Genomic DNA, 18,041 nt, shown 5'->3' on the forward strand with positions numbered 1-18,041 from the left:
TGTTTTCATCTGGTCGTGATGAAATATATAATTGAGTGTCATGAGCATAACAGTGGAAATTAATTCCATGTTTTCTTATAATTTTACCAAGTGGCAGCATATATATTGAGAATAGCAGAGGGCCTAACACCGATCCTTGCGGCACTCCATAGTCTACTGACGTTATCTGACGTTATTTTTCCCCATTTAAACAGACAAAATGGTAACGGTCTGATAAGTACTATCTAAACCAGCTGAATGCCTGTCCCTGAACACCAGTGTGGTTTTGTAGTCGATCCAAGAGTATTTTGTGATCTATAGTGTCGAACGCAGTGCTAAGATCGAGTAGAACTAGATACAGCCCTGGTCAGAAGCTAAAAGTAAATCATTTGTAATTTTAACTAACTCAGTTTCTGTGCTATGATGCGGTCTGAATCCTGACTGAAATTCTTCATAGATATAATTTTCTTGCAAGAAAGAGCACAATTGAGCAGACACAATTTTTTCTAGTATTTTAGACATAAATGGAAGATTTGAAAAGGGTCTGTAATTTGCTAGGTTATTTGGTAGGTTATTTCTAATTGTGGTTTCTTGATGAGAGGTTTTGTTACTGCCAGCCTGAATATTCTTGGAGCATGACCTAAAAATAAAGACGAGTTAATAATATTGAGAAGAGGCTCTTCCGCACCAGGTAACACTTCTTTCAGTAGTTTAGTGGGTATTGGATCAAATAAACATGTTGTTGGTTTAGATGCAATGATAAGTTTATTTAGCTCTTCCTGTCCTATAGTTGTAAAGCGGTGTAGTTGTTCTTGAGCGATAATTGAGGCTGAATCATAAGACACCATAAAAGATTGTACATCTACAATTGTGTTTTGATGCTTTCTATTTTCTCAGTGAAGAAATTCATAAAATCATTACTACTATACTGTAACGGAATATTTTGCTCTGGTGATGTCTGTTTGTTTGTTAGTCTAGCTATGGTGTTGAATAAAAACCTTGGATCATTTTGATTATTTTCTATTAGTTTGCGGAGATGCTCAGCCCTGGCTGCTTTTAGAGCCTTTTTATAACGTGACATACTGTCTTTCCACGGGATTCTAAAGACCTCTAAATTAGTTTGTTTCCATTTACGCTCTAAGTTACGAATTTCTCTCTTAATAACATGCGTATCACTGTTGTACCATGGTGCCTTAGTTTTCTCTCTAACCTTTTTTAATCTAATTGGTGCAACAATTTCTAATGTACTAGAGAAAATGGTGCTCAAACTGCTAGTGATTTCCTCTAGTTCATCTGTTTGTTTGGGTTCACTGAGCAGCTGAGATAGATCAGGTAAGCTATTTGAGAATCTATCTATAGTGGTTGGAAGGATTGTTCTGCCTGGTCGATAACGTGGCGCAACATGACAAATTTCAGCAGTACGTATTATGCAAGTTACCATGTAATGATCAGTGACATCATCACTTTGCGCTATAATATCTATATCGTTTGGATTGGTTCCATATGATATAATTAAATCTAGTGTATGATTTAGACGATGAGTGGGACCACTGACGTTTTGCTTGGCCCCAAAGGAGTTTAATAAATCTGTAAACGCAGCCCCTAACGCATCATTTGTGTTATCTACTTGTATGTTAAAATCTCCAACAATTATTGCTTTGTCGACATTGACCAATAGATCTTAGAGAAAGTCTGCAAACTGTTTTAGGAAATCAGCATAGGGCCCTGGAGGTCTATATACAGTAGCCAAGGCTAGAGATAATAGGGATTTCTTTCTTACATCTAAGAGCGTAACATTTAGCACAAGTACTTCAAACGAGTTAAACCTTTGACCTGTTTTCTGAGTAACATTTAGAATATCTCTATAGATAGTTGCAACACCGCCGCCACGACCGATCAGACGGGGCTCATGCTTATGTGGCAGGTCCAATGAAATTCGTCCCGCCTACATGCGGTTGGCTAGCCTACTTGTTAAGTTGTTCCTACCAGTGAGCTGCAGTAGCGTATATAAACGGGTTGTTTAGAGTGGGTGGTGTTACGAGTCACCGCCTTTACTTCCGGTGTCGTCATTCAGCCGTCATTCAGGTATGTTTGGTAGAGTTGACTGGTGGTAAATGGTATACTATGTGGCTTATTATAGTCTATATTTAGGATGGCGTATGAATCCCTACGGCTGGCATTGAGCGAGACTGTCCCTCTTCGGGTAGGTGAAAGAGTTGATTGTGTTATCTGAGTATCCGTTTTTACTGTAGCAGTATCCTTGTGTGTTTACAGTCAAAGGTTGGAGTGAGGCTGATTCAAGCACGGGTGTTTATAGGCTATTTGTAGCCCAGTACGAAGGCGCTTGGTCGTCACCGGCGCGTACGTTTCCCCACGATAAACTGGACGAGCCCTCAGCTTCCATGTATATCTGGTTGCCTAACTGATCGGGTGTCTGGCGATCGCACTTATAAGGTATGTGCGTTTATAATTTAAGGGTGGCGATCTCCTGTAGAGAGAAACTGATTTTTTATGAACAGCTGCAACTAGTTAAATTATGAAGATCTCGTCTAATTGTTAACTGGTAATTTTACAGAGGGTTTGGGTACAGAGTGGTCGTGTTCGTTATGGGCGATTTGTCTGTGCTGTTGGACTACGTGGGACATCGTCTGGAGGCGCTGTTGCTTGCTTCTGATATTTGCATCGAAATTGTTTTTTTGTGTTTGTTACCGAAGCGTGTGTGTGTGTGTGTGCATGTGTGTGTGTGTGTGTGTGTGTGTGTGTGTGTGTGTGTGCATGTGTGTGTGTGTGTGTGGGTGCGTGTGTGTTTATTTTCTTTCTGTAAGATTGTTATATTTTTAATGTGTGTATGGTTGGGTTGTGATATTACACTGGTCAAGCTAATGGGAATTTTGTTAAACGTGAAGTTTTATTTTCTTATTTTTTTGTGTGGCCAGAAGTGGTTCTACTCATTTCTTTTTGTATTGGGTTTATTTTGGCATTATAATTTTGTATGTGTAAGTAGAGCGGTGAAAACCTTGTTCTGCTGTCTTTAGTAAAGTGACTGTTTAGTGTGAGAAAGCCTGAGTGGTGTACGTGTGCGAGAGTGCCGAAGCACGGGGGTTTGGGAAGAGTGATTTGCCGTGGAGGCCATATTGTGTTTTATTTTCAAACTTCAGCTCCCCTGCCAGATTCAGCTGTAACTGATTACTCAGTCGTTTCGTGTGTTTGTCAAATGGTGTAATTGTTGTGGTCTATAATAACTGTTGTTGAAGGTTTGTTCTGTGCTCATGAACCTCAAATTTTATCTGTAATAATGATTTCCATTACACGAGAGTAGATGTTAAAACTTCATGCTGATTTGTACTCGGCTTTCGCCAAGATAAGCACCAACTAAGACGTAGCTTTACAGTAACCTATGCTTCTCCTTCCATTTACGCTTCTTTCCATCTGGTGACGTGAATCTCCTTCTGTCTGGTGTTAACAGTGTATTTGCGCGTCAGCACACACAGCGGCTGTACCACAGTGCGGTCCCCCCATAACAACCCTCTGGATTGAGCGGAGTAGGGAACATCTCTAGGGTCTTCAAGTGGGCGCCTTCCGTCCTCAGTGTTTCGTCGACTAGCCCACGACACCTCAAGAGGGCTCGACAGTGACTCTGGCGTCCCAGAGTCACCCCCCTCCGTCCCCCACTCAACTCAGCCCAGCTTACTGACCTCTACTTCCCTCTTGCTGCTGAGACCTAACCACAATCTCACAATCTCTCCGCAACCCAACCATACGCGCCAACCCGTTTGACTAAGGCTGTCGAGCCCCACTGGTGCGTTAATATGCAGTTTCAGTGGCAACGGTTCCGTATGGCATACCACCTACCGCAAAACACAATATCTGCCCAACCACCCGTCATTCACGCAATATACACAGGAACGTAATGACTGTAAATACTATACAACCTCTACAAATAACCAACAGTGCTGCTGAGACCTAACCACAATCTCACAATCTCTCCGCAACCCAACCATACGCGCCAACCCGTTTGACTAAGGCTATCGAGCCCCACTGGTGCGTTAATATGCAGTTTCAGTGGCAACGGTTCCGTATGGCATACCACCTACCGCAAATCACAATATCTGCCCAACCACCCGTCATTCACGCAATATACAGAGGAACGTAATGACTGTAAATACTATACAACCTCTACAAATAAACCAACAGTGCTGCTGAGACTGAACCACAATCTCACAATCTCTCCGCAACCCAACCATACGCGCCAACCCGTTTGACTAAGGCTGTCGAGCCCCACTGGTGCGTTAATATGCAGTTTCAGTGGCAACGGTTCCGTATGGCATACCACCTACCGCAAAACACAATAACTTCCCATCATTCGCGCAATATACACAGGAACGTAATGACTGTAAATACTATACAACCTATACAAATAAACCAACACCCTTCAAGTTTTCAAGAATTCTACGAAACCGTAGCATGGCGGCCTGTACTCAGCCAGCTAGAATCTTTCCGTCTCAACCACAGCCAGTTGCTGCTCCTTTCTGCTGCTTCAGATAAGTTCTTTACTGTGCGACGCAACTCTTGACCACTGAATCCGACGTCTCTGAGGAACCGGGTTGTAGAGTGTGCCACAAAACCTCGACAACCCACTTCCACTGGATAAACCTGGACTCTCCATCCTCGCTGTTCTGCTTCAGTGGCCAGATGAGCATACCGCAATTTCTTCCTCTCATATGCCTCATCTACCGCATCCTCCCATGGCACTGTTAACTCTATCAGTTGAACAATGCGTGCTGATCCAGACCACAAAACAATATCTGGTCGTAGGTTAGTGGTGGCAATCTCAGGTGGAAAAATAAGCCGTTGATCAAGATCAGCGAGCATCTTCCAGTCCCTAGCAGCTTCCAGTTGTCCTGGGCGAGAATTGGTGTTAGCACCTTTTCTTGGTGGTTGCTCGCCTGGGCGGAGGAATATTGTCTTCTGCGTGTAATGTTTTGCTAGAACAGGCGGCAACTTATTGGTCATACTACGCTTGCCTTCCAATGCTAAAGCCAAACATCGCAATACTTGGTCATGGCGCCAAGTAAACCGACCTTGGCTAAGAGCCACCTTACATCCTGTCAAAATGTGCCTTAATGTGGCAGGTGATGAACACAAAGGACAAGAGGGATCCTCTCCTACCCAGAGGTTTAGGTTCTGCGGTGATGGGAGAACATCATATGTTGACCTAATAAGGAAACTGATCCTACTCTCTTCCATTGACCAAAGGTCTTGCCAGCCCATTTTTCGTTGTTCCACACTCTCCCATCTCATCCACTCTCCCTGCTTGGCCTGGGAAATGGCCTTTATACATCTCATCCTCTCCTCCTGCTTTCGCACCTCGTTGACTACCAGCTTCCTCCTTTGAGCTGGGCCTGCCTTGTGCCATTTAGGAGGAGCTAAACTGAGCCCAAAACCCCCTCTTCCATGCTGTACCTTTCCCACGATATCCCCAATTTGAAGGTCAGCCTTTGCCTCTACTACAGATTTCTTTGCTGACCACTTTCTACCAGTTTTTACCACAGGGGCTGCGTCCCTTACACATTTGTCGCGTGACTCTGCTAAAGTCATTTCCAGTCTGACCTTGGCACACTTAAACTCCTCGGTTAAAGCAGAGACTGGCAGCTGCAATACTCCTTTACTATAAAGTCCCACTCTGCTGAGGCAGCGTGGAACTCCCAACCATTTCCTGATGTATAAACTTATTAACGCTTCCAGCTTATCCACTGTTGTCAAAGAAACTTCGTACACAGTCAGTGGCCACAGCAACCTTGGCAGTAGACCAAACTGAAAGCACCAGAGTTTTAGTTTGCCTGGTAGAGCACAGCTGTTTATGCTCTTCAACCCTTCCACTGCTTGTCGTCTAACTTCTCCCACTCGAACTGTGTCCTTTAGATCCCCATCGTAACATCTCCCTAGACTCTTCACTGGCTTCTGAGAAACTGTTGGTATTGCCTCACCATTAATGAAGAATATTTTATCTACTACCTTGCCTGTAACTATTGAGATGCTCCTTGATTTAGAGGGCTTAAATTGCATTCGTGCCCATTCAATATTATCTGTTAACTTCCCCAATAACCGATTAGTGCAGGCTACCGTTGTAGTCATGGTTGTCATGTCATCCATGTATGCTCTGATTGGTGGTAGTCGCATCCCAGAAGCCAAGCGCTCTCCTCCTACTACCCATTTTGATGCCCTAATGATTACTTCCATTGCCATGGTAAAAGCCAGTGGAGAAATGGTGCATCCTGCCATTATTCCAACCTCTAAGCATTGCCATGTAGTGCTGAATTCTGGAGTTGAGAAACTAAATTGCAAATCTCCAAAATAGGCTTTCACTAAATTTGTTATCGACATCGGTACCCTGAAAAAATCAAATGATGCCCAAAGAAGCTCATGTGGCACTGAACCATATGCATTAGCCAAATCCAGGAATGTCACGTGGAGCTCCTTCCTCTCCTTTTTAGCTGATTGTATTCGTTGCCAGATAACACTGATATGTTCTAAGCATCCTGAGAATCCTGGAATGCCCGCTTTTTGAACTGAAGTGCCAATGAAGCCATTCTTTAATAGGTAGGTTGACAATCTCTGAGCAATAATGCTGAAGAAAATTTTGCCTTCGACGTTTAATAGTGAAATAGGGCGAAACTGACCTTGCTTGTAGCATCTTTTTCTTTGGGTATAAAGACTCCCCCTGCTCGGCGCCATGATCTAGGTACAACCTGCTTTTCCCAAGCCACTTTTATCAATTTCCACAGAATCCTTAGAACTCCTGAAGCACTCTTGTACACTCTGTACGGAACTCCATTAGGCCCTGGAGATGATGAAGCCCTTGCCTTTCTCACCACCTGCTCTATCTCTTTCCACTTAGGTGCACAGACCTCCATTTGGTATTCTGGTGGATTGACAGGTGGGATGTCTGACGGAATTGACATAGGCTCATGCCTTTTTGCATCTGTATGCGTTTCCTCCAAATATCTCTCTAGCTCAACCCTATATGCTTTTAAAGTGCCATTCTTCTCACTGGTGAATAACTGCTTTATGAATTTGAATGGATCTTTATAGAAATTAGCCCTCGCACGTTCCTTCTTTTTGTAGCGTTTCCGTAGGCGCTCAGATCTGCGTAATGTTGCAAGCTTATCTTTTATGGCCCTTTGTAAGAGATTGAGTCCCTCCTTCTGACTTTGTTCCGCTCTTTTCCATTGCTTCCTCAGCTGTCTCCTTTCTCTAACTAACCCTTCAATTTTCTGCTGCCGTCTAGACAATACAGGAGTAGTTTGTACTTTTTCCTTCCTTTTTTCCACACCAAACCTCTCACTTCCATATGCGTAAATGATGTCCCCAAATTTATCCAGCTTCTTTTCAACTGTACCAGTTAATCTTTCCAATGCAAAGCATAGATCTGTGTTTACCGTGTCCCATGCAGTTTTCTCACTAGCTCTTGGCCATCTAACTCCAGGCCTATGCCCGTTGAGGTTCTTTTCTCTCTTATGCTGGTTAGTCTGACCGGGTTCACAAGAATCAATGTGTTCATCACTAACTGTGCAAACCCTCATCTCCTCTATGACAGGGGTGCTGATATCCTGCGAACTGTGGTTTGCTTCCTGTCGCTGGATTTCATTCGACTGACTTGACTGACTCCGTAAGAAGTACTGGTCAATGCGAGGCCCTTGTCCCTTCTCCCTCAAGCAATTCATTTTCCCTTGATGAATCATCAAACCCCTGACCGTTGTCGCCTTGCTCCAGCCACCGACACAAGCTTGGAGTTCAATGGCTTTGCTAACTGCTGAACCTGAACTAGTCTTTTGTGAAGTACTCTCCATACTCATATCTGTTTCCATTCCAAAGTCGTTAACCATGTTGTCCACCATTGAGTCAAATTTATACCTTTTTTTTGCATCCACGTCTCCCGCCGTTTACTGCGAGCGAACCTGTGTTGCTTTAAACAAGAAATATTATTGTATTGTCCCTGACAGGATTCCAGGGTGGCGTAGTCGCTAACTGACCACCTTTTGTCCTCTGGGAAACGGCACATTTGGCGTAGTCGTCAAGGGATCATGGTTGCAAGGTGGAGACGTGTAAGCATATTGGTCTAAAATTGCAAATGGGTTGTTGTTTTGTGCTATTTAGTGTGTCTGTTTTTGTTTTTTTTGTATCAGGGCAAAGCAGCAGCGTCTGTCTAGATTGTGGAGAGCAGTTCTCGTTATTGGTGAGTGTTGATTTAAGAATGGAGGAACAACTCCAGGAACTTCGAGATCTGGTGGTCCAGTCGAAGGCAGACAATGAAAGGCTGCGTCAAGAGCGTGCCCTTGCATTGCCTGGCTCCGCTGCCTCTTCTAATGTGCCCGATGCAGAGCCTGTTCCGCCCCATCCAGTCGAGGTGAGTGCTAGTCAGCCTGAAAGATTCGTGTTCGTACCTAGGGACCGGAGGTGTCCCAAGTTTAATGGAAAATCAGGAATTGGCATCAGTGAGTGGATTGAGGAGGCGCAGGCCTGTATTCGGGCTCGACATTTGTCTGTAGCAGACCAGGCATTCTTCTTATTTGACCACTTAGAGGGGGAGGCACGAGAAGAAATCCGGTACCGTTCTGATGTTGAACGCGGGGATCCAGATAGGATTTTCCTCGCATTACGTGAGGTTTTTGGTTGCTCTTAGTCCCACGTAGCATTGCAGGAAGCTTTTTTTCCAGAAGGCAAAGGGAAGGGGAGGGCTTATTGGAGTTCTCACTTGTCTTGATGGGCCTTATGGAAAAAGTTAAGCAGCGGTTTCCTGGGGCTGTGTTAAATGCCCCTGTTTTATTGAGGGACCAGTTCGTCGAACATGTGGCCGATAATGCTCTGCGCCGTGAGCTCAAACAGCTAGTCCGCCGTCAACCGAATGCCACACTGTTAGAGGTGCGCAGTGAAGCGATTAGGTGGGAACAGTAAGGTATGCCTGGGGGTGTGCGGGCTCGTAGCCAGTCAGTCCCATTATCGTATGGGATTCAATATGGAGTTCAGGGGGGAACGCGTTCGGACGGGGGTGGGTCCTCTCAGTCAGAGCTGAGCGAATTAAGGGAGATGTTGAAGGTGCAACAAAATCAGTTGAATCAACTCACTCAGACTTTTGCTCAGTTTCAAGGTGCTCAGTTTCAGGGTGCACGTGTGCAGGGGCGTTCCCCTCATTATGGGCCGCTACTTTGTAGGCGTTGCCATCAACCTGGCCACTTTGCCAGAGAGTGTAATTTTCAATTGGCCGGCCCCCCGTCTCCTGGTGCTGGTACATTGCCTGTGGAGGGGCAGTGTCTGTCAAGTCAGCCGTCGGGAAACTAGTACCCACCGGGCTTTTGAGCCATAGCTCGGAGGGGGAAATTGCGGGCTCAATGTCGCGTTTAATGTCTGGTTGCCCGCAGTTGATGGCAAGTATTGGTGGAGTTTTGGTGCCTTGCTTGATCGATACCGGCTCCATGGTTTCGACCATAACTGAAAGCTGTTTTTTGAAACATTTTGAACCATGGGGCCAAGAGCGGTTAAAACTTTGCCAGTGGCTTCAGTTGCGTGCCGCTAATGGGCTTGCAATTCCGTATATCGGCTACATGGAGTTAGATGTGGGGTTGTGTGGAAAGACCGTGCATAAGTGTGGTGGTCAGGGATCCTCCTGGTGGCATGTGTGCTCAGGTCCCGGGTGTTTTGGGGATGACTGTGCTGAGCCCCTGTTACCGAGAACTTTTTGGCCAACATGGTCAAATCTTGTTTGCTTCTCCACCAGTTGTGGAGGTTCCTGGGTTTGTGATGCAAGCATTGCAGCATTGTCATGAACTTAAGTCTCAGCCGTTAACTGGACAGGTGGGTAGGGCGAGGGTACGAGGACGCCATCAGTGTCGGGTCCTAGGTGGTACAATGAAGATAGTCGTCGCTACCTGTTCCGAGCAGTATTCAGGGGGTACGGTGTTATTCGAGCCACCTGATTCTGGCCTCCCGGCCGGCCTACTGGCCTCACCTGCCTTGGTGCCAGTGGTTCGAGATACTGTTTACATACCGGTTGTTAATGTAGGAATGCTAGATGCAGTACTATATCCATATACTGTGTTGGGCACCTTGTACGATGTGTATGTTGCTAGCTTACCTCCAGGGGTGACTGAGGTGAAGGAAGTGGTTGCTACGGTGGGTTTCCAAGATTGTGTGGTGGGACCCTCAGTGCAGGAGCAAATAGAATCTGTAGATCTATCTTCATTGGTAATGGTGGAGCAGGGTCCGGTTAGGACCCTGTTGCGGCGTTATCAGTCTGTGTTTGCAGGTAACGGCACTGATTTAGGGTGTACCAACTTGCTATCGCATGACATTCCCCTCTCCGACGATGTCCCAGTCCGGCAGCGATATAGGCGCTTGCCTCCCTCCGAATATGACGTGGTGAAGACGCACATTCATCAGTTGCTTGAGGCCCAGATCATTCAGGAGAGTTGTAGTCCCTACGCCTCTCCTATTGTCTTGGTCAAGAAGAAAGATGGTAGTCTACGCATGTGCCTAGACTACCGTCAGTTGAACTCAAAGTCCAGGAAGGATGCGTTCCCACTGCCTCGCATAGAGGTAACATTAGATGCATTGACAGGGGCCCGCTGGTTTTCCACCTTGGATTTAGCCAGCGGGTACAACCAAGTTCCAGTCACTGAGGAGGATAAGCCCAAAACCGCATTCTGTAATCTATTCGGGTTATTCGAGTGGAATGGGATGCCTTTTGGACTTTGTAATGCTCCCAGCACCTTCCAACGGTTGATGTAAAGGTTGTTTGGTGACCAAAGGCATCATGTGTTGCTTTTATACCTCGACGACATTGTGGCTTTTTCTTCCTCAGTGACACAACATCTGGAAAGATTGGAGGTGGTCCTGGGTCGATTACAGCGGGAAGGCCTCAAAGCGAAGTTAGAGAAGTGTGCGTTCTTCCAGCAACAGGTAAAGTATTTGGGTCATGTGGTGTCTTCTCAGGGGGTGGCCACAGATCCTAGTAAAGGGGAGGCTGTGGCCAAGTGGCCTTGCCCGGGCAATGTTATTGACCTCCGTTCATTCTTTGGGTTCACCAGTTATTACCGCCGCTTCGTGGAGGGGTTTGCGAAGTTGGCGGGCCCTCTACATAAACTGGTGGCAGAGTTCGTTGGGGGCAAGCGTAAGAGACCATCCAAGGAGGGCTTTGCCAGTGCCTGGACAGAGCATTGCCAAAGGAGTTTTGACTCCTTAAAGGAGAAGCTTACCCCAGCACCCATTCTAGCTTATGCCGACTTTTCATTGCCGTTTATCTTGGAAGTTGATGCCAGCCATCGGGGGCTGGGCGGGGTTCTGTCCCAAGAGCAGGAGGGAAAGATCCGTCCCATTGCTTATGCCAGTCGTAGTCTGCGGCCCACTGAGCGCAATATGGTAAATTACAGTTCTATGAAATTAGAATTTTTGGCGCTAAAGTGGTCAACGACAGAAAAATTCAGGGAGTATCTGTTGGGGCATAAGTGTGTTGTTTTTACAGACAACAATCCCCTGAGTCATTTGGCGTCAGCAAAGCTGGGGGCAACAGAACAGCGTTGGGCTGCCCAGCTTGCTGTTTTCGACTTTCAAGTTCGGTATAGGCCAGGAAAGAGTAATAGTAATGCTGATGCTCTTTCGAGACAGCCCCCAGCTGATAGCGAGGGGGTGGGACAGCTATTACCGGCTACTTTGGTCCCGGCATTTGTACATCAGGCAGCAGGAGTGGAGCCAGTATATCAGGCTCCTCAAGCAGCGCTTAAGGTTTTCCCAAGTTATTCAGCAGCCGATCTGAGGGCGTTACAATAATCTGATCCAGATATAGAGAGGGTTTTGTTTTTTTGGCGGCGCGCAAGCTACCCTAGCTTGGATGAACGACGACTATTATCTAAGAACAGTTTGACTTTTCTCCGTCAGTGGGACCGCCTGCTTGAGCGTGGGGGGGTTCTTTACCGTCGGATTTTTCGCCCTGATGGCAGGGAGGAAATCCTTCAAGTACTTTTGCCCTCTGTGTTAAAGAAAGAGATTTTGAGGTGGCTGCACCAAGAGCATGGACACCAGGGCATTGAACGAACAACGGAGTTAGTTTGTCGGCGTTGTTATTGGCCTGGAATGTCAGGGGCTGTGGCCAGTTGGTGTAAGGAATTTGAACGTTGCCAAACTGCCAAAGGTGTACAGCCAGTTGCCTCCAGTTTTATGGGGCATTTGCTGGCTTCCAGGCCAAATGAGAATTTGGCCATTGATTACACTGTGTTAGAACCATCCAGCTCAGGTTTGGAGAATGTGCTCGTTATGAACGATTTCTTCACAAAGTACAAGTTGGCGGCTCCTACAAGAGACCAGAGAGCCGAAACCGTGGCTCAAGTGCTAGTGGTCGAGTGGTTCTGTAAGTTTGGGGTTCCTGGTCGTATACACTCTGACCAGGGCCGTAACTTTGAGTCTTCACTCATACAGCAGCTGTTTAGTTTATATAAGTTGGAGAAGTCTCGTACCACACCTTATCATCCGGCAGGGAATGGTCAGTGCGAGAGGTTCAATAGGACCCTGCACGACCTTTTGCGCACTTTGCCTCCTTCAAGTAAGAGGGATTGGGCTTTATGTCTCCCACAGGTACTGTTTAGCTACAATACTACCCCCCATCAATCAACAGGTGAGTCACCATACTATTTGATGTTTGGTCAAGAGCCTCGTTTACCAGTTGACTTTCTGTTGGGTTGAGTAGAGGAGACGACTACAGGACATGTACACGAATGGGTGATGGAGCATCTAACACGATTACGGGTGGCGTTTGAAGGTGCACAGGAGCACATTAGGGCTGCCGCAGAGCATCGTAAGGCACTATATGACTCTCATGTACGAGATTCACCACTGCGGGAGGGTCAGATGGTCTATCTCCGCAATTTTGGCGTGAGAGGTCGGTCAAAGATCAGTGATCTGTGGAGCCCAGTGGTGTATCAAGTGGTGAGGGCCCCTAAGGAGAGGGGTTCGGTCTACTCTATTGCCCCCGTAGATGATTTGGATAAGGTAAGACAGGTACATCGTTCCATGTTGAAAAAACGCAGTCAGAAGGACCCCTTGGTCCATGAGTCCATGTGTGATCCTGTAATTGAACCGGGGCCATCTTCGGGGGAGCAGGCTTCCGAGGGGTCAGAGCAAGGAGATTTGTGGGTTTTGGAACCAGGGACCCCACCAGAGTATACCCGGGGACCCGTCGGGTCAGGGGTTGTGGAGGTTTCAACGGGCAGTAGACTTGAGAACTTATCCAATTTGGATCAGCCCTTTGGAAGTGAGTTAGTCCAACAGCCCCTCGCCCATCCTGAAAGTTTGTCTGATGGGGCTGATGTAGTACCGCAACGATCCAGGCGAGTAACTGCTGGTCAGCACTCCAACCCCCACCATCTCCCGCGGCCGGTGGGAGTGTTGGGTAATGTTGAAGTGTTGCCCGAGGCGTCATCCAGGGCAGTTGTGGCGTGGTTTAGACCCTGGGATTGAGTGGTAGGGGTTGGTTTATCGCCGGGGCGATGATACAAAAGTGAGGGGTAGATTGTGGCAGGTCCAATGAAATTCGTCCCGCCTACATGCGGTTGGCTAGCCTGTTAAGCCTGTTAAGTTGTTCCTACCAGTGAGCTGCAGTAGCGTATATAAACGGGTTGTTTAGAGTGGGTGGTGTTACGAGTCACCGCCTTTACTTCCGGTGTCGTCATTCAGCCGTTATTCAGGTATGTTTGGTAGAGTTGACTAGTTGTAAATGGTATACTATGCGGCTTATTATAGTCTTTTTTTAGGGTGGCGTATGAATCCCTACGGCTGGCATTGAGCGAGACTGTCCCTCTTCGGGTAGGTGAAAGAGTTGATTGTGTTATCTGAGTATCCGTTTCTACTGTAGCAGTATCCTTGTGTGTTTACAGTCAAAGGTTGGAGTGAGGCTGATTCAAGCACGGGTGTTTATAGGCTATTTGTAGCCCAGTACGAAGGCGCATGGTCGTCACCGGCGCGTACGTTTCCCCACGATAAACTGGACGAGCCCTCAGCTTCCATGTATATCTGGTTGCCTAACTGATCGGGTGTCTGGCGATCGCACTTATAAGGTATGTGCGTTTATAATTTAAGGCTGGCGATCTCCTGTAGAGAGAAACTGATTTTTTATGAACAGCTGCAACTAGTTAAATTATGGAGATCTCGTCTAATTGTTAACTGATAATTTTACAGAGGGATTGGGTACACAGTGGTCGTGTTCGTTATGGGCGATTTGTCCGTGCTGTTGGACTACGTGGGACATCGTCTGGAGGCGCTGTTGCTTGCTTCTGATATTTGCATCGAAATAGTTTTTTTGTGTTTGTTACCGAAGCGTGTGTGTGTGTGTGTGTGTGTGTGTGTGTGTGTGTGCGTGTGTGTTTATTTTCTTTCTGTAAGATTGTTATATTGTTAATGTGTGTATGGTTGGGTTGTGATATTACACTGGTCAAGCTAATGTGAATTTTGTTAAACGTGAAGTTTTATTTTCTTATTTTTTTGTGTGGCCAGAAGTGTTTCTACTCATTTCTTTTTGTATTGGGTTTATTTTGGCATTATAATTTTGTATGTGTAAGTAGAACGGTGAAAACCTTGTTCTGCTGTCTTTAGTAAAGTGACTGTTTAGTGTGAGAAAGCCTGAGTGGTGTACGTGTGCGAGAGTGCCGAAGCACAGGGGTTTGGGAAGAGTGATTTGGCGTGGAGGCAGTATTGTGTTTTATTGTCAAACTTCAGCTCCCCTGTCCAGATTCAGCTGTAACTGATTACTCAGTCGCTTGGTGTGTTTGTCAAATGGTGTAATTGTTGCGGTCTATAATAACTGTTGTTGAAGGTTTGTTCTGTGCTCATGAACCTCAAATTTTATCTGTAATAACATGTATACCTTTTTTTTGCATCCACGTCTCCCGCCGTTTACTGCGAGCGAACCTGTGTTGCTTTAAACAAGAGATATTATTGTATTGTCCCTGGCAGGATTCCAGGGTGGCGTAGTCGCTAACTGACCACCTTTTGTCCTCTGGGAAACGCTACACTTATAACAGTATCCCGCTGGAGTGGACTCATTTAGACCGAAATAATTATTTGGTTTAAGCCTGGTTTCAGTAAGGCAGAGTACATCAAAACTATTATCTGTGACCATTTCATTTACAATAACCGCCTTAGGTGTGAGCGATCTAATGTTTAGAAGACCTAGCTTTAGAAATTGTTTTTGTTCACTGATATTGAGATTTTTTGGTTTAATTACAATTAGATTTTTCCTTGATCCTACAGTAGATTTATTGTTTGGCCTCACTAAACGAGGAATAAGCACAGTTTCTATATAATGTTCTACACTACTTATGATATCAGTTAAGTTGGGACTGCAAAGACTGTGATTTGGACTTTGACTTACTAGTCAGATGGTGTGTAACGTCTTGGAGATGTTGTCCGACAGAACAGCCGCTCCAATTCTGCTGGGGTGCAGGGCATCAGCACAGTAGAGCCTAGGTCGCTCCCAGAACAGATTCCAATTATTTACAAAGAGCAGTTTCTGTTCATTACACCATGACATTAACCATTCATTTAGTGCAAATAATCTACTGAACCTTTCTTGTCCTTGTCGGTACATGGGGAGCGGTCCAGACACGATGATTGTTGCTTCAGGCGATGTGCTGCATACCGTCTCGATCAGGCTCCTATAGTCCTTCTTCAGAACCTCCGTCTGCCGCAGCCTGATGTCGTTCACTCCCGCGTGCAGCACAACAGCTCCAACGCGCTCGTCACCGTTCAGGATCTCGGGAACCTGTGCAGCGACATCTAGAACACGAGCACCAGGAAAGCAGTGAGTGCGCACCTTACCTTTACCTGAGGTAGTGCGGACATGACGGACGATGGAACTGCATATATACATATATACTGCATACATATCCTAGTTACAAAGATGAACTAAAGATATTGAGAAGAGGATCTATGACCTCTGGAAGCATCTCTTTCAATAGTTTAGTCGGTATAGGGTCTAACATACATGTTGTCGATTTAGATGATTTAACGAGTTTAGAATATTTTTCCTCTCCTATAGCAATTAATGAATCAAATTTTATGTCAGTGAGACTACAATGCACTGTCTGATGCGGTACTGTAGTAGACGGTTGCATAGTTATCATTTTTTTCCTGATATTACCAATCTTATAAGTGAAGAAGGTCATAAAGTCATTACTGCTGTGCTGCTTGCAAACATCTGGGCTTGAAACTTTATTTTTCGTCAGTTTAGCAACTCCTTTGAATAAATATCTAGGGTTTTGTATATTTTCTTCTAATAGGTGTAAGGTCTCAGCTCAAATGGGGGGGACGTATAATCAATAATCAATAATTCACAATTAATAGCTCATACGGGTTCTGAGTTATCACCTACAATTTTAAATTGCCCAAAAAGGGAATATGGTCCACTGCATCTACATATGTATAGACAATTAACCACAACTAATTTTAATCAATTATGAACACATATAATATACAGATAGGCTATATCAATTTTTAGAATATCCTTTAAACAGAACTAACTGCATTTCGTCGGGTTGTCCGTCCACCGAACCTACTGACGATCCTCTGATCAATTTCGCGAAAAGGATTATTCTGGTCACTATCAGAAAAAACTACCAAGTCGACCAAGTCATCACTTTCTCCTCCTCAGTTACAAACCTAGGGGTTCGGTTTGACACGCAGCTGACCTTCAACGAACACATTAAATATATCTGCAAAACCTCCTTCAACCATCTTCGAAATATCTCCAAACTACGTCCTCTTTTAACTCTTTCGGATTCAGAGAAACTTGTTCATGCTTTTATTTCCACCAGGTTGGATTATTGTAACGGACTCTTCATTGGGATTTCTGCCAGAAACATGCAGAAGCTACAATACATCCAAAATAGCGCTGCCAGAGTCCTCATGAGAGTCCGAAAATATGATCACATAACTCCCATCCTACATTCACTCCACTGGCTCCCTGTTTCATCACGGATTGATTTCAAAATTCTGCTATTCACACACAAATGTATCACTGGTCATGCACCACCTTATCTACAAGAACTCATCACCTTGAAATCCTCCTCCCGCACTCTCAGGTCATCAGGTCACCTACTTCTTCAGGTCCCGACCACAAGATTTCGCACTATGGGGGACCGAGCTTTCTGCTCAGCTGCACCTCGGCTTTGGAACCACCTTCCGAGTGATCTGAGAGAAGTACAGAGCCTGGACACCTTCAAGGCAGAACTGAAGACTTTTTTATTTAGAAAGGCTTTTATGTGCTGATTTTATTGTTCTTAATATTCTGTAGCTATTGTATTGTTGCTCTTTTGTAGCACTTTGAGATTCTTTGGAATGAAAAGTGCGTTATAAATAAAATCTATTATTATTATTATTATTATATGAGCACTTAGAGTTTAGCTACACGACTATAAAATCATAACTAGGCTTGGTACGAAAGCAGAAACACAAAGGCATACATGAATATATTGTATACTTTGTGTATATATTGAATATATTGTATACAGAATTACACATATTTTAGGTTTCACTACAAGAAAGTTTGGTTTTGTTTTCTTTCAGTTTCGCTCCATTTTTCTGGCTGCTCTCTTTAGGGCCTGAGTGTGCTCGTTGTACCACGGCGTTGGACTATTTTCTTTAGTCCTGGTAAGTGGTAGTGCTGGAAAAGAGAGAGTTAAAAGTTTCTGTCGCAATATCGAGTTATTCTAAGCTATCTGGGATGCTGAGATGATGAAACTGATCAGGAAGATTATAATTAAAGCTATTTATAGTGGCAGAAGTGATAGAAGATATTTGTAACACAGAGTCGGCTTTGCAGCCTTGGCTAAATGAAGTTTACACAAGACTAGATAATGATCTGAGATGTTATTGCTCTGCTGCAGAATTTTAACAGCATCAACATTGATTCCATATGATAATAGTAGGTATAGAGTATGATTACGGCAATGAGTAGGTCCTGACACGTGTTGTCTAACTCCAATAGAGTTAAGAATATCTTTAAATGCCAATCCCAATGA

At 45.1% G+C, this 18,041-nt stretch overlaps 1 long non-coding RNA gene across 1 annotated transcript; it reads left to right on the top strand.

Moving 5' to 3' along the window:
- Nucleotides 1-2,124: 2,124 nt before the first annotated feature.
- On the top strand, nucleotides 2,125-2,591 carry LOC143741468 (uncharacterized). The gene is made up of 3 exons (XR_013205059.1): nucleotides 2,125-2,182; nucleotides 2,254-2,433; nucleotides 2,555-2,591. It is a non-coding gene; the product is annotated as an uncharacterized LOC143741468 (long non-coding RNA).
- Nucleotides 2,592-18,041: the final 15,450 nt, after the last annotated feature.

Source organism: Siphateles boraxobius, unplaced genomic scaffold, assembly GCF_051911475.1.
Source record: "Siphateles boraxobius isolate OS27281-9 unplaced genomic scaffold, OSU_SipBor_1 19, whole genome shotgun sequence".
NCBI classification, from domain to species: domain Eukaryota; kingdom Metazoa; phylum Chordata; class Actinopteri; order Cypriniformes; family Leuciscidae; genus Siphateles; species Siphateles boraxobius.